This window comes from Pan troglodytes, chromosome 11, assembly GCF_028858775.2.
Source record: "Pan troglodytes isolate AG18354 chromosome 11, NHGRI_mPanTro3-v2.0_pri, whole genome shotgun sequence".
NCBI lineage: Eukaryota > Metazoa > Chordata > Mammalia > Primates > Hominidae > Pan > Pan troglodytes.
This window is the reverse complement of record NC_072409.2, coordinates 35,085,867-35,103,801: the sequence shown is the minus strand read 5'-3', so window position 1 is coordinate 35,103,801 and position 17,935 is coordinate 35,085,867. Positions and strand designations below refer to the sequence as shown.

General features: G+C 35.8%; 1 long non-coding RNA gene across 3 annotated transcripts in view; it reads right to left on the bottom strand.

Annotated features, from left to right (window-relative positions):
- The window catches only part of LOC107976872 (uncharacterized), a 141,894-nt gene extending 135,340 nt beyond the window's left edge, over window positions 1-6,554 (bottom strand). Inside the window, exons 1-2 of one of the 3 annotated variants that reach the window (XR_010148608.1) lie at window positions 6,478-6,552; window positions 1,499-1,671 (exon numbers count right to left, since the gene is read on the bottom strand). This is a non-coding gene — a long non-coding RNA (uncharacterized LOC107976872). Of the gene's footprint in view, window positions 1-1,498; window positions 1,672-6,477 lie in introns of all 3 variants that reach the window. The other 2 variants (XR_001721160.3, XR_008537161.1) reach the window with 2 other exon arrangements.
- Between the last annotated feature and the right edge of the window lie 11,381 nt (window positions 6,555-17,935).

Here is a 17,935-nt window from a genome sequence, read left to right as displayed (position 1 = left end):
AAACATAAAAACAAACAAACAAAAAAACCACACACACACAGAGAAATTAAGTAACATTCCCAGGGACACACGGATAAAGACGACCAAGCCAAAATGGACTCCAGAGCTTCATAGAACACACCAAGCTTGACAGTACATTCTTCAGAAGATGTCTGAAAAGATGGCCAGTTTTCAAAAGCATACCTAACAACTAAATCAGTTCCACTTATATTTAGAACCCAAATTTTGACCTCCATGTATGGTTGCCCAAATTCTGATATCCTGACTACTAATCCCCCAGTCCCAATCCCAATTCATGTGTGGACCTTAATCTTCATGTCTGCCTCTTTAAGCATCCTCCTTTTTTCATCCCGTTGAGTCCTTGCTAGTAGAGTTCCAGGTCTTTCTGTCTACCTAAAATGATCATCGATTAAGACTGTCTACCTGAAACTTCTATGTTATAGTTGCTATGCTTTGTTTATGCTCTTTTTTTTAATTATACTTGAAGTTTTAGGGTACATGTGCACAATATGCAGGTTAGTTACATATGTATACATGTGCCATGCTGGTGTGCTGCACCCATTAACTCATCATGTTTATGTTGTTTCTTGAGATTGTAATTTTCATCCTTTCTCCCCGGGTCTCTGATACATATATCTTGATCTTGGCTCATTTTGTTCTGTCTTCTTGCTCATATCCTTGAAAATCCATATCACAGGCTGTAATTTCATTAAGTGGGAAACAATTTGTTTATTTTGGGATTTGAGGTCTTAATAATATTCTCATTGTCTGAGCATGTAAAAGTGCCATCATTAGCTGATTGCTGCCTTTGTCCAACTATATTTGAAATTCTCAGCTACTTCTTAAATCTTTGACTTTCTTATATCATGCCTAGAACATTTTTACTCTTTTTTATACATAGTTATATATTTGACTTTGTATTTTATACAGATTGGTGCCTTTATTTTGACAGAGTTCAATGATATAATTTTCAATTACACTGGGCTTCAAGACAATATTTTGGAATATTCTTTATAGAACCTGGCTACCTGAAACATCTCTATGTCTATAATTTGAATTCATGTAATAAAAATGTCATTTTAACTTTATCAGTTTTGCAAAATATGACATAATGAGTCGAATACAGTAATTAAAACATTTCCAAAATATAGGTTAAACCCATTCCTATGGAACCCCAAGGAAAATAACTTCGGGTACACCCAAGGTTTTCCAAAACACTACTTTTACTGTGAAAAGTTTAATGCATTTACATTAATTCATTTAATGAGACTAACTACATATTTACTAAGGTACATTGATAGAATTAAACAGGCTTTGGAAATGTATTTATTATTATCTGGCTACTTTTGTTAGTTCCTCAGATGCTAATCAAACTTTCTGCAGGTATTTTCAATTACTATTTAATTATTTTACAGTGTACTTGCTGTGTGCCTCTCATTTAATCAGCAGCCATTGATTTCATCTGTCCAAACACTTCAGATGAGTTTTTTTGGCTCACTTCTCTCAACTCGTGGCAGCTCTGAAATCCTCAGCAAATCCTTTGAGATGTGATGAAGAAAGCAGTTTCTACAGAACTTCTTGAGTTCTCTCCTCTTTAAAATAGACATTAACACCTGTATGCTTGGTAAGAGTATGGTGGTCTTAATCATGCAGCATCCGGATAAATGACACCTAGTGGTTAGATATTTTAAACACGTAAGTGGAGTTAACATGTAGAAGAAATAAGATGTTGGACAATTGAGCTTGTTCTATCATAATAAATAATGTAATATTTTAGGGCTGCTTTATTATAAGAACATAGGCTTTTATTGTGTAAACCTTCAGAGAGTTGAATAAAAATCAATTTGTAAAAGACTCAGACAGGTAGATTTAATATAATTCCACTAAAGAATAAAATGAATAAAATATGAAATAATATATCATGTCAAGAGCTTTTAGTCACCATATTTCAGCTTAATTCAACAAACATTTATCCAGTCCCAACAACAGGCACTATGGCAGTGTGCAAGGAACAAAGATATCAGGATTAATACAGCACAGTATCAAGTCAATGCAGATCTCTGTCTGTGCAACTACCTTTGATCTTAAGATGCTTTCTATTCTATATAGCTATGGGTCCTGACCATGCAGCATCTCATTATCTCCTGCAGTTTTGGCAGTTAACACCGACTATTAAAGCTCCTGTTTCTTACCATAGTGGTTTCTAATAACATTTATCTCAGTTTTGTCACTCTGACCCAAAGCAGTTGAACATGCATAGCTTAATTTTCTTCTGTCCTTATGAGACTAGGCCAAGATAATTTAATAGCACTCTCCTAAAGATTCTAAGATAATAAAAGGATATTATTAAATGGATTATGCAAATAGTTAAGATTAGCAAACGGATTTGACAGAAATTAACATCTACAACTCTGACACATCATGTTTGGGTTTTTACAGCAGGGTTCTCAAGCCTAAATGTTCATTATAAATCACTGTAGAATCTTATGAAAAATGAAGATTTTGTGGTCTGAGGTAGGGTATGATCTCCCAGGTGATGCTGCTTCTGGTTTACTAATGTTCTGTGGACTATTTAGTAGTGAGACCTTCTTAGACGTCTTTCTAACAATCTAAGGGGTTTCTTGTGTCCTGTCACTCTTTATGTGTCAAAATTCAGTTTCACCTTTGGGTACCCTTAAGCACACATGATCTGCTCAGACTGTAGTTCAGAGTGAATAAGGAAGCAGGAAGAAAATAAATTTCCTTCTCACCCTCAAATACTATCCAACTTCCCAGGTCATATTTCTTGTCCCAAAAATGTTTGACAGAATGAATATTTATTTCTATATTAACCAAATTTATCATGTAGTTTTAAAAATCCAAGGAAACAGATTATTCACAATCAGAACCAAAACCAAAACAAAAAACTCAACCAATCAAACAAAACATAAATTGATAGTTTCTATTTGAAACTCTTTCCAAGTTAAAGAGCGAGAAGCTCCAGAAATATTTCCTGTTTCTCAAGAGCTTATATAATACCAATATCTGCTCAATCAAGACAATCCTTATTAAGTCCACTCCAGATACTTTCATCAATCTTTCATCTTGATTCTGGTAGCGAAAAGACCTGAACAGAGTTTCTGTAGTCTTCTGCAATTGCTCAAAAACAATACAATATAACACAAAGCACTCACCTTTACAGAAGAATAAATATGACTTCACAGGCATAACACAGCCTAAATCCATTCTAAGAAAGAAATATTTTCTGAGGAAATACATACATAGTATAGAAAAACAGAACACTACCAAAACAGATTTAACATTTTATTATTACACAAGTTCTTTAGCTCCTACACATCATAGTTCCTCATCCCTTTCTCATTCTAATTATTGTCCCTGGTTTTCCTTTGCAAAACTGAGTGGTACTTTTCTTAGTCTTTCTGTCTTCTTCACAGGGATTCTAAAAGCTTCACCATACATTATACAGAAAATTACTTACAGATTCTTTCCTATCCCAGGACCTACTGAGATGTTACAGATGTTCCTTCCATTTTTTTCCTCCTACAACGCTCACTCTAAATACAAATATATTGAAATCATAGACTAAAGGTAAAGATGTTTAACCCACAAATGAATTAATATAAAAAAGAAAAGGATGCCTCCAACTTCCATAAATGAAGAGAGATGTAAGTTAGTGGTAAATATATCAACTAATTATATGGTGCTCATAAGGATCAAATAATAACAATAGGAACTAGAAGATAATACCCATTAGAAGACAGGAAAGGTGGAATTAGGCTTATGCAAGGGAGGATGTTAGAACCAAAGACCCTTTACTAAAGTACTTTTAAAAGGCTGACATTCACAAAAAATGTAGACATTTACAAAAAAGTTGACTTCTCCTTTGTAAAGGAATATTATAGGACCTACTGACTTAGGAAGTGTCAGGAAAACTCTTTATAATTCAGAAATTCATGTATTTTAAAAAAATGCCTTCAGTGAAAAAATGGCTTCATGGGTATGGAATCTCAATTTATATTTCTGATGAGTCAAGAGACCTAGATGAAGAAAATTGGCTTATGAATTGTACTGGAGATAACCAACACTCTCAGAAGTCAATGAAAAAAGAAATTATTCTGTAGCTATATTTTCCCCACTTGTGTAGAAACGTATGGAGGGAGATGAAAGCAACTGTGCAAAAGAGGAGCTTCCGAATAAAATTTTATTTCATACAATGGAAAACACACACACACACACACACACACACACACACACACACACAACATGAGAGAGCTAAAACAAAATTGAGGTAAAAGAAAATCTGGGCCAGGCACAATGGCTCACACTTGTAATCCCAGCACTTTGGGAGAATGAGGCCAGAGAAACACTTGAGCCCAGGAGTCTGAGACCAGCCTGGGCAACACAGTGAGGCCCCTTCACTCAAAAATAAAGGAAATAAAGAAATTAGCTGGGTGTGGTGGCATACACTGGGAGGCTGAGGCTAGAGGATTGCTTGAGCCCAGGAGCTCCAGGCTGCAGTGACTATGATTGTACCACTGCACTCTAGCCTGGGTGCCAGAGCAAGGCGCCATCTCAAAACAAACAAACAAACAAACAAAAACTGAAATAAATAAGTGTGGCTTAAATTACTATAATAATAAAAAGAAGGGAGATAAAGTACAATGAAAATAGGGTAATTTAAAAAATCAGAAATGTTGAAAAACAATAAAATTGAAATGAATCATTACAATTAAAACATCTTGAATGTAAAGCTTAAAAAGCAAATAAAATATGTACAAATTAGTGAAATCCCACTAGAGACCATAAAGCATGAACATTTATTTTTAAAGTACTGAGAAAAAGTAGCTGTCTACTTACTTGTATACCCAGCTGTACTCTCTAGCTGAACAGCGTAAGTGAATCAATAATACTTTCAGGAAACTAATGTAATCATAGATTATGGTTCAAATAATACTTAAAAGACATAGTTCAGGAAAAAATAATCAATGAACCCACAAGCAAAAATGAGGATATAAGAAGCAATGTCAAAAAAAGAATTTGATAAATGTGTTGATATATTAAAATATCATGGATTCTATTGGTCAATAACTTAAACAAGTATTGCCATTTTTCTGGTAACTAAAAACAATGTGAAACTAAAATTACAAACAATTAAATTGATGAGTGGACAGTGATGAGAGTAAACTTTTCGAAGGTCAAAGGTCCGAAAGCTTTAGGGTATCTCATGCACTTATTAATTTTTATTTTACAAACACTTAAATAGTGCTTAATATTTTCCTCAAATTTTATTAAAGATGATATAATAATATGTAGCCTGAGGTCACTACTTTTGATGTATTTATTTTAAAGGACTATTGCATCCATTTTCCCACAACTTTTTTTAGTGTTTTTGGTGGAGATGGTGGTAGTGTCATTATTATACTTTTTTAAAATTTTGTTTTCTAACTCATTCTCCCCCAAACCAAACAGGTTTCTTTTTCCTTTCCTTTCCTTCCCCTTCCCTTTCTCCTTCCCCTTCCCCTTCCCCTCCCTTCCTTCCCTTCCTTCTTTTCTTTTCTTTCTTTCTTTTTTTTTTTTTTTTTTGTAAGAGAAAGGCTCTTCCTCTTTCACCCAGGCTGGAGTGCAGTGGCGTGATCACAGCTCACTACAGCCTCAAACTCCTGCGTCCAGGAGATTCCTCCGAGTAGCTACAGGCACATGCCACCACCATGACTGGTTAATTTTTAAATTTTTGGTAGAAACAGGGATCTTGCTTTGTGGCCCAGACTGGTCTTCCACTCCTGGCCTCAAGCAATCCTATTATCTTGGCCTCCCAAAGTTCTGGGATTACAGAAATGAGCCACTGCATTTGGTCTTGCTTGTCTAATAAACTGTTCTTTTTTTTTTTCAATATCTTAAAACCAGAGAATCCTCTGTTCAAACAAAATCTTTAATGTAAGTGTAAAGAAAGCCAAACAATATAATTAGGGCTCCTCTTTATAAAGAGAGAAAGTGAATAGCTGTGAGGCAAAGGAGTCACAGACACTTATCAGAAATGTTACATAGCACAGACATAAAAAAGATGTTTGAGAGGAGATAGAGGCCTCTTAGATAGGCCTCGTCCCAAGTAGAAGAACACATGCAACCCCCAAACCTTTACTAACCCGCGGGTGAGGCCAGGCACAGATGTGTTTAGGAACCACAGCCATCTTTCCAGAAGACTGAAGTCCAATACTCATGGCAAACACAGAACATCTGAGTGACTATTGATCAATGGAAGTCCTCCGGTTGGAGAAGTACTTTGATTAGAATGGAGCCTCAGAGCCCAAGGACTTCTATCAGCTTGTTCTTCTGTTGAGCCCACCATTCAGAGTTGCTAAGCCAACTGTCTGCTATATTCCCAGAAGACAGAATAAATAAGTCTACAGTGCCATGTAGTTGTATCTTTTCAGCACATCTTCCTTATCCGTATATAAAGCAAATTTGTAAACAACTTACCTCTACAAAGTCACTTTTGCCATTCAATGTAACATAGCTCTATACTAGACACTATGGGGTGAAGGTCATTGTGGTATGATGGAGGGTAGCAAAATTCCATCTATGACATCACACAAACATCAACCAAAAGAAACTTTGTGTGGCTGTAATAGTATCAGGCACAGTAGACTCTGCCATAGAGATAAAGGAGGCATTTCATACTATTAAAAGTTCAGTTAAATGGACAGTATAACAGTCACACCTTTGCTTACAACGTGATGGTAGGCATGAATCAACAGATAAAGAGAACACATTGTACTCAGAGCCTTATAATTAAAAATAAATCCAGTTAGAGTTATTTTGTAAACAAAATGTAGGAGGGATTTTAGGAAAAAAAATTGTCTTAACACTAGACAGAGAAAAAGATAACTCATATGCAAGGAACCAACAGTAGACTATAGAACAACATCAACTGAAATAAAAAAGAGTAAAATCATATCCTCAAAATTCTATAATACTTATCAATAAATAATCAGGAACCCAGCAAAACTAATTTTAAAAAAGAAAAAAACAAAAATACTTTTTATGAACGAAATTAGAGACAACCACATAAGTATCCCCACTAAAGGAATTTTAAGAATATACTTCAGTAATATGGAAAAGATAAAAGATACTAAAATAAATATCTGAGAAATAAAAGTTGTCATGTGTACAAATTTTACCAAACAATGAATGTATACAAGCTATAATGCAGTCTTATTTATGTTGCTAAAATATTCAAATAAAAATTATTAAAATGCTGATATATCACAGGGGGTATAATAGGAGGAAGTATTTTAGCTCCTTTATTCTGGAGGAAGTTAAAGTATTAATTCAGTCACTGTATGTTAATAGATGCATGATAAATTTCAAGGAGAGTAAATTCAATCAATCAGAATAAAAGGCAAAAAAGAGAAAAGCGTGGAAGTTACGGTGTGACATATAAGGGGAAATACAAGTTAAAAATCAGAAATAATTCTCCCTGTTGAAAACAGAAGAGACTTTCTACACTCCCATTTCTTACAGCAAGTACTACGTGTTGTTTATATGGAAAACATGTATATAATGGGTTGTATCTGTTTCATTATATAAAAGGGTGAAAATCCTTTATTTCTTTGCAATCTATTAGGAAATTGGCCAGGATGCACAGTATATTCTGGATTAATGCTTATTTAATAATAAAATTGTTTTCATTTTTTCTAACTTTAAGGTGAGGTTTTCTGGGTTGAGAAGAAATTGTGTGTTTGTGTGTGTGTGTGTGTGTGTGTGTTTTATCCTTTTTTCTTTTATTTTTAAGATGGAGTCTCGCTCTGTCACCCAGGCTAGAGTGCAGTGGTGCGATCGCGGCTCACTTCAACCTCCACCTCCCGGTTTCAAGCGATTCTCCTGCCTCAGCCTCCCAAGTAGCTGGGATTACAGGCGCCGGCCACTGCACCTGGCTAATTTTTATATTTTTAGTAGAAATGGGGTCTCACCATCTTGGCCAGGCTGATCTTGAACTCCTGACCTCATGATCCACCCACCTATGCCTCCCAAAGTGCTGGGATTACAAGTGTGAGCCACTGCGCCCAGAAGGAAATTTTGGTTTTAATTACATTTCCCCAACAATTCTGACAAGGATGTCTGAAACACCCTAAACTAAGGGACAGCTGAAGGTCTGTGGCCACACAAAAGTCAGTTCTTTTTATGTGGATAAATTAACATATTTACTGAGATTCTTAGACAGGCCATATCCCAAGCAAATGAATTACTGGCATTTATGCGATGAAGTGAATTCCAAGGGGAAAAAAATGATATAGAATCCCAGAAGAAAAGATTGAGAAAAAATGGAGAGGAAATTGGAGAACTAAAGACACTTTCTCTTTTACAGAAATCTCCTGCTCCTCTTATGGGGTGTCCCTGCTCCCACTGCTTCTCCTGCTTGTCTCCCCTGACCCCTACTGCCTCCAACTCTAGCCACTGCCACTGTCTCAAGCTAACTCCCAGGAAGAGGGAGGTGATGGATTGTTCCCCTCTTTGGTAGATTTCTCTGTAAAGAGAGATGAGGGCACAGCCTCTTTAACTGAAATGAATTACCTGCTGTGCTTGAGGACATGGTTTTGTGTGCCTTGTGGCCTAGTCCTGAGCCACTTCATGTCTTAGGCCAGAATCCTTCTCCAGGAGCCCCTTAATATCTGCACATCTTGTAGCTACAAAGCACATATGATAAAGAGACCTAAGGAAGGAATAATGAAGAACTTGCACAGAGATTGTGACATTGTATGAAAAAAACAAGATGGAGAGTAGCTGCACTGCTCACTTAGAAAAAGACAAGCTAAGAAAATGTGGTACATATACACCATGGAATACTATGCAGCCATAAAAAATGATGAGTTCATGTCCTTTGTAGGGACATGGATGAAATTGGAAATCATCATTCTCAGTAAACTATCACAAGAACAAAAAACCAAACACCGCATATTCTCACTCATAGTTGGGAATTGAACAATGAGAACACATGGACACTGGAAGGGGAACATCACACTCTGGGGACTGTTGTGGGGTGGGGGGAGGGGGGAGGGATAGCATTAGGAGATATACCTAATGCTAAATGACCAGTTAATGGGTGCAGCACACCAGCATTGCACATGTATACATATGTAACTAACCTGCACATTGTGCACATGTACCCTAAAACTTAAAGTATAATAATAATAAAATAAAATAAAATAAAAATAAAAAAAGAAAAAGACAAGCTAACTAGGTGTTAAACTGATGAATGTCATAACAGGAAGGGAAACCAAAGTGCCATGCATTTTACCTTTTTTTTTTTTTTTCAATTTGAGGAAACCCAGCCCTTTCCATTCAGATCCCAGCAAGCTAATGTGATGGGGTCCAGCAGATCACTACATCAAGGAATCTGGTGGCCAAGGAAAACCAGCTATCCACTATCCCCGCAACTATGGAAGAACTAAGGGTGTTAGAGATGCTTCAAGAGCAGTGGCCAGAGGCCATACTTAAACCCTTCCTGGCAAAGATGAGCTGGGAGAGATTGCAGCCATATACCTAGAAGATAGGGGGAGTCCTTCATTGACTTCCATAAGCAGTTTGTTGAGATTTTCTCAAAATTCACTGGTATGAACCCAAAGGCAGATTAAAATAATGCTCTAGTCTTAGCAACCTTTATCTCATTTTTCCTTATCTACATTAGTGCTATCTAAACCCAAGTTAAAGAAAAGGTTGTAGGAATTGCAGAGACAAGAGTCTAAAGTAGGGAATACTTGGCATATGGCTCAAAATTGGAAAAATATTGGAGGTAGGAACTGGTAAACTACATATGTCAATACTTTCCCTCAAGATAATCTAACTTTGCCTTTTCAGATAGATAGATAGATAGATAGATAGATAGATAGATAGATAGACAGATATTCTGTAATTTCCTTGGATATTTCTCATTTTCTATTTGGTGGTAATAGATCAACACAGATGGCTGGCATTTTGGGTCAGCTTTCCACTTTTCCCTCCCTAGTTCTCATATAGATAGGTTCTCTCATTAAGGAAATGTGTTTTTACTCTCTTGATTCTCCAGTAAATGTATTGGAGAGAGACTTGTTGTGCAACATAAAGGTTGTCGTATTCTTTACTCCCGATGGATTGTCTATGGAAGAAACTGCGTGGGGAAAATGCCCCAGATTTGGTTGCAAGGTGTCTTCTGAAAGGGGTATGGCAGAGAACAGCAGTCTGACACTATGCTAGAAAAGCATAGATCCTGATCTAAGACAAATCATTGCATGACCTTGGGCCCTAGGAAATAGTGATACTGCTATTATTCGAAATATAGAACCAATAAAAAATAGTTCAGCAAAAGTATAAGCCATGCCTACGTGTAAAACAGTATTCTTTGTCAAGAGCTTAATTAAAAAATAATGAAACCAGTTATAAAAAATTAAACAAGGAATGATATTTAAAAGAAGTGACTGGGCGTAGTGGCTCACACCTGTAATCCCAGCACTTTGGGAGGCCGAGGCGGGCGGATCACAAGGTCAGGAGATCGAGACCATCCTGGCTAACATGGTGAAACCCCGTCTTTACTAAAAATACAAAAAATTAGCTGGGCGTGGTGGCTTGCGCCTGTAGTCTCAGCTACTCGGGAGGCTGAGGCAGGAGAATGGTGTGAACTCGGGAGGCGGAGCTTGCCGAGATTGCGCCACTGCACTCCAGCCTGGGCAATAGAGCGAGATTCCATCTCAAAAAAAAAAGGGGGGGGGAGAAGAAGCACTCGCCCTGTATTACCTCCATACTTCTAATAAGGAAGAAAGGTTAATTTAATGAACATGGTTGACCAATGCATACATTTGGACAAGATTTTATCCACCAATCTTTGTAATTCCTAACCCTTCAACTATTCTGACTTACGACTTTGTTACCATTGTCTGCAAAGTATTTCTCTGTAATAGATGTGTTCTGCAATTTATTGCCCTTCCTTCTTTCCCCCCTTGGTTCCTTCCTTCCTTTCTTTCTTTTTATTCCTCTAGTGGGTGAGTCTAAACTCTTGTTTGCATTTGCTTATGAAAGAGTTCAGTATTTACAGGAAAAAAAAAAAAACCGGAAGTGTGTGAGGATTCTTCTACTATTTTCTCTAGTCATTCACAAAATATAAAATACAATAAAATAAAAAAATCTTCCGCACCAGGAGGATCTATAATTATTCAATATGTGGATGATTCTTAGTAGCCTCAGAAACTAGAGAGTAATACAAAATTGATCACTCTGGCTTTGTTACAATTCTTTGCTTCAAAGGTGTACAAAACCCCACTAGACAAGTCACAATATTACAAAACTGAAGTAAAGTAGTTGAGAAATGAGTTATCAGCTACAGGCCTTAGTGTGTTAGGTCCACGAATCAGCTCATTTTGCAGATAAAATGTCCTGCTACAAAAACAAACAAACAAAAAATTAGGCACTTTATGGGACTTGTGTAATATTATAGACAGTAAATTTTAACTTTTGCAGAGTGGTAATATCTCCTATGGAGCAACTGACTGATAATTCTCCAGATCCTCTGGTTTGGTCTTTAGAATTTGAAGAGGCTTTTGAACAATTGAAATAGGCTATAGCCTCTCCACCAGGTTTAAAGGTTACAAATTTGGAAAATCCCAATCTAATTTATTTGATATTCATATTCATATTGCATATTTGATAATAGTTATTGATAATACCCCCAGGAAAAATAACATGGCCTAGATAAAAGCTTCCTAGTTGTGACTTATAAAACCTGAAAAACTTATGTTTTGTTTAGAATTAAGTCTGCACAAGCAGATGAGTTAATAGCAGTTAGTAAAAAAGTAATTTTTTAAGACTGGACTTAAAGTAAATATATATTCTAGTAATATATGCTTGATATCAATGACATGCAAGAGAGGAATTTTTTTAAGAGGGGATTTCTTTTTACTTCAATGACAACTAGAGTATCTCTTGGAAAATTGGAAATTGGTAGGTTGTTAGAGGCTTTACAACTGCCTGCTTGGATATCAGTAGTTCATTATACAGCTCACGTACTACAGGATGAAATATCTAATGGCAATAATTTTGCTACAGAACTGCAGAAGCTGATAAACTTGGCAAATCCCAAGCTTAGAAATTCACCTTTTAATAAAGTAAGGAACATTTATTCATTTTCAAAAATATTTTATACAAACGAAAATGGACAAATGGATGATAAAAGAAGCTAAAAGAAATTTAACTGGACTATGGAATTTACTAAACAAAATAATTTCTACACCACAGTTCCTATTTGCTTCGTTAGTATTGTTGTGTCGTCAACAACATTATCTGACTATAGGAGAATTTTGAAGGCAGTAGACTGTTACTAAGCCTGACAAAAAGACAAAATTATTCAAAACATTTAAGAAATGTGTTATGTGTTTGCAGAATTCTTATAGGTTATTCCCAAAATAAATCCAGAAAGTTTTTCCTGACCAACTTTACAGGTAATCAGGTGTCAGTCATAAAACTAATCCTTGCAAAAAGTTAGAGATTGTATTAAGTTCTGGTTGCATGATGCCTGGATGGCTTGAAGTCTTTCCCTCTTTATAAGCCAATAATCAGACAGTGATAGCTTCTCTTAATACATGTAATTCCTGCTTTTAGGATACCAGAGCACATTGAATAAGACAACGGAAGTCATTTCATTTCTATTATAACTATTATGCAGATGTTTGCAGATTCCTATGATAGTCCTTTGGACAAATAGAGCAAATGAATCAAACTAAAAAACAAAATAAACAAATTCATTGGCCAAGAGTCAACCACCTAGTATGTCAAAATGGCCTAGAGCTTTACTACTAGCCTCATTAAAAATTAGAGTGATACTCAGAAGCATACATGGGATCTTTCTTTTTAAATTTATGTGTGAGAGTCCCATGAATTCTGGGCTGAGACCATATACTATACCTGATTTAATGGAATTCTCTCAGTCATGTTCAAGGTCTTTTCCTTTCCCTAGAATTGAGACACAGAGTGATAAGGTTCTGGAAAAAAACAACTGGGAAAAGTCTGCCAGCTCTATCGAAAAGAAGATTTTGTCTACATAAAACTGTTCTGTAGGATAAAACAGGCTATCATTGGACAGGGCTGGGAGAGTTTCTTTCAAGTGTTAAGTACCCACATAACAAAGTGACAGGGGAGAGAGGGAAGCCAGTGGATTCTTGCTTTCCATATGAAGCTAGCACCTCTGGATCGCTGAACTACGATTCTCACAATGGATTTGAAACCTAAATTTTCTAGAGTAGCTGATATTGGTAGAAAACTAAACCAACTGGAGGTGTTTAATCAAAGATACTGCAAATCTTATAGAGATCTTACTGTCCTATTCACAGTTGGATTTTTTCTGCTTTAAAAACCACATTTTACTGGAAAACAAATGGAATTTATTACATAACATTTTTGATCCATATTCACAGTAATGATTCCTAAAACTTTATTTCTGTTTAGCTCTAAATTCTAATCTGAATATAAACAGGATCTCAATTTGTAAATTCCAAAACCTGGTTATTGATAGAAAAAATGTAAGAATCACCTTCATTAATTTTTTTTAAATAACAAAGTAAATGATAGGCATTTCAATACAAGTGAAGCCCTAAATTTAACCAAAAAATGTTTTGTTAACAGGTTTGATTGGAAGGATGATATGCTAAAGAAGAAGAAATCTGTCCAGGTGCAGTGGCTTATACCTATAATCCCAGCACTTTGGGAGGCCGAACCTGGCAGATTGCTTGAGCCTAGGAGTTTGAAACCAGCCTGGGCAACATGGTGAAACCCCATCTTTACCAAAAATACAAAAGTTAGCCAGGAGTGGTGGCACATGCCTGTTTTTCCAGCTACTCAGGAAGCTGAGGTGTGAGGATGCCTTGAGCCCGGGAGGTCGAGGCTGCAGTGAGCTGTGATCACGTCATTTCACTCCAGCGTTGGCAACAGAGTGAGATCCTGTCTTTAAAAAAAAAAAAAAAAGTCTATCTAATAGAGAAACAGAAGTCTGGCATTTATATTCAGAGACTGCCCAAACCAGGTCTAATATCACTATATTCACTTTGGAATGAAAGTTCTCTCCAGTCCCAGCAGATCAATAAAGATATTTGGTTGACGGTTTTAATCCTATACATTGGGGTCTCCAGTTCTTGTGCCTTCTTTCTGTGTCATCTTGACTGAAAATCACAGAGTGCTTTGATCACTCTGTGACCCAGTGAGTTACAGGTTTTTCCTGAAGGCTTGAATCCAAACAAGGCCTTGACAATTCATTCCCAGGCACTGATAAAAGTATCTAGGTTGTTGCACAAACATCATCCCAGACTCAGCCAAACTCCTTAAACCTTCATATAAACTCCCTACCCTGACCCCCTCACCAGGGACATAACTAGGTAGAGCACCCCTTTTCTCTTTCAGTCCTTTGTGAGCATTGCTACAGCACTCGGTAAGTTTCCCTAACAAAAGCTTAGGACTGATCCCCCTGGCATTTAGTGCCTCTTGCTTTGGAATCTCAACGGGCTCCATCTGGGCATGGTTTGGGGCAATCCCGTGTGGAAATCCCTGCCGCCACTTTTGGAGTTACTCCAGCCACGTGTTCAGCCAGACGAAACAGTTTAATTATTAATTTAGATTCGATGCAAAAATAAAAAAGCAGCAGAAGAAGCCCATATAGTGGAATAGTTCTAAAGGCTTGAAACAATTAGAGCCATATACATTAAACACTGAAAGTTCAGTCTGTATCTTTCAATGGGTTCCTTATAAGACTTTGATGTTAGATGGTGGCCATGGATGTCTCTGCATATTATATCAGAGGAAACTATTTGAAAAGATAGAACAATGACTAAGGGCCTAAATTGTTATATAAATCTGATGATACTCATGTGTTTAATTCATTTTAGTCTTTATTGCTTCCAAAGCATTTTGATTGCAATGCAAATATTACTTTTATAATGTATTTTTTTCCAGTAGGAGCATTGACTTGTCCAACCTACCATTTCATCCAGAAACAGAATTTTACAAAATTTACATATCCATAGTGATTGTCTCTTTTATGCTATCTTTACTCGTGACACCCTACTTTTATTACCTTTAAAAAAAGACAATTTTAGAGCAGTTTTCAGATTATAGAAAATTGGAAAGTACAAAGCTTCTTCATACCTGTTTTGCTCCCTACAGTTTCCCTCACTATTATATCACTCTTAAAAGGGATATAATAATAGTGCAATCATGTATTTTATTTGTTACAGTAGAAGAATCAATACTGTTACATTATTAACTAAATTATATGGTATGCATTCATATTTTCTCTTTGTGTAGTAAATTCTATGGATTTTGACAAATGCATAATGCCATGTATCCACCATTACAGGGTACAGAATAATTTCATTATCCTAAACATTTCATGTGTTCCACCTGCCTATCCTTCCTTTTTTCCCCCACAAAACCCTGGCAATAACTGATCTTTAGTTTGATTCTCTCCAGTTTTGCCTTTTTCAGATTGCTATGTATTTAGAATCACATTGGATTAGCATGTAGCCTGTTGAAATTGACTTCTTTCAGTTAGCAAAATGCATTTAAGTTTCTTTCATGTCTTTTCATGGTTGATAGCTCATTTCTTTATAAAGGTGAATTTTTTTTGTATAGATACACCACAGGTTGTTTATCCACTTAGTCATTGATGTGCATTTGGTTATTTTCAGTTTTTGGCAATTGTGAGTAAAGCTCCTATAAACATTTGTTGGAAGGATAAATTTAAAAAAACTCCATGAGTAGGCATTTCATATTCAAAGTGTAGAAAGCTAAATACAAAGAAAATGTTGAAAGAAGGCAGTGAAAGTATTTCCAATTCCTTTCTTCTACTTCTTATAATATTGCTGTAATTCATTTCACTTATAGATAAGTTATAAAAAATATATTATTGTTAATATTATTTTGAACAAACTTATCTATTAGATAAATTAATAACAAAAAATTTATTTTACTTTCATATATTTTTTAACACTCTTCATTTCTTTATGTAGACAGGAGTTTCTAACCTATATCATTTTTCTTTCCTCAGGGGAACCTCTTTCAGCAAACCTCTTTCTTTGCTGAAAGCAAAATCCCTCAAGTTTTCTTTTTTTGAGAAGTGTTTATTTTTCTTTCACTTTTGAAGGATAATTTCACTAGATATAAAATTCTAGGTTGATGGTGAATATTTCACTCCATTCTTTTCTTGCCTACCTAGTTTCTTAGGAGAAATTCATTATAACTCTTACCCTTCTTCCACTGTATATAAGGCGTTTCTTTTCATTGCCCGCTTTCAACATTTTGTCTTTGATTTTATACATTTTGAATATTATATACCTAGTTGCAGATTTTTTTTTTTTTTGGATTTTATCCTGCTTTGGGTTCTTAAATATCCTCTATATGTGGTTTGTCATCTGACATATATTTTAGGAAATTCTCAGCCATTATAACTTGAAATAGGTTTTCTTTTCCTCTTACTTCTCCTTTTGTAATTTTCATTGTGCTTACATTATACATATTATTTCCCACAGTTCTTTATAAACTGGGCTTTTAAAAAAAATGATTTTTTTTCTTCTTTGTTTCTGAGTTGGGAAATTACTATTGACATATCTTCACGCTCACTGATTCCTCCTTGGCTCTGCCCAGTCTACTTATAAAACCACTGAAGACATTATTTTTATTACAGCTTTTGAAAAAACAATTCTAGCTTTCCTCTTTGACTCTTTCTTAGAATTTTCCTCTTTCTGCATATATTACATACCTCCTTTCACATGTTGTCCACTTTTTTTCATTAGAGCCCTTTGCAGTTTAATCACAGACATTTTAAATTCCTATTCTGACAACTTCAATCTCTGACATATATGTGTCCAGTTCTGTTGCTTGCTTTGTTTCCACAGACTGTGTTTCTGCTTCTTTACATCTTGTAATTTTCATTGAAAGCTAGGTATGACGTAGCAGGTGAAAAATAAAAATTGAGGTAAATAGGTCATTAGTGTGAGGGTTTTATGTTTATCTGGAGAGATATTAGGCTGTGTTTATTGTGGTTAGTGTTTTCTGTAGCTGTAGGCATCAGAGGATGATTTTTTTCTAGTGTCCTTGTTTCTGTCTTTTGTGTGATCTTTAGTTCCCTAGAGACTCATTGTTAAATAGAAACTAAACTTTGCAGTTATTTCAGCTGTAATTTTTTTATTATAAAAAAGCCCTATTGATGTGGTGGTAAGCTGTGGGAGAGGTGAAAAGTTGTAATTGTATAGCTAAATCTTAATCTTTCATTAAGACTTTATCTTTTGGGCTGTGATCTTCGCAAGTGCTACTCAGTTCTCCCTCCCCACTGCCAACACTTAGTTGAGAAAGGCTTGACAATAGGGCTGAAGTCAATTTTTCCCTTGACCCATGTTGATAATTTGGGCATTTCTCTTTTTCCAGGTCAGATAAACCCTGGTAAAATGGTCTCTTTTGATGGCAATATTTATTTTTAAGGAGAACAGAATGAACTGGCTATATTTTAAAAGGTTACTTTTCCTTTTCTCAGAGTCTGGAGGGGATTTTTCTCTCATTGTCAACCTGAGAAACTGGTGAGTTTCTTGGAAGGAAAATTCATAGAAGTGTGTGACCTCCCTAAGCCAGAGTCCCTAAAAGTTTTTATCTTTCTAGAGCTTTCTAGGGCTTTCTCTTTCTAGGGCTCAGTCTTCAGCACTTAGTGATTACCCTCTAAGTGTTTCTACCAGTTGTTGGCTCCAGTAGTGGCTTCTGCTTGAGTTAAACTGTGTTTCTCTGTATTCTCCTGTCTATCCAGTTTTGGTGGTAGTGATTTGTCCTGAGACCTCAATTCCCTGACTGAGCTAAGAAAAGTTGTTCATTTTTAGTTTCTTTGGCTTATTGGTTGTGAGAAAGGAAACTTATCAAACTGGAACTGAAAGTCTAATTA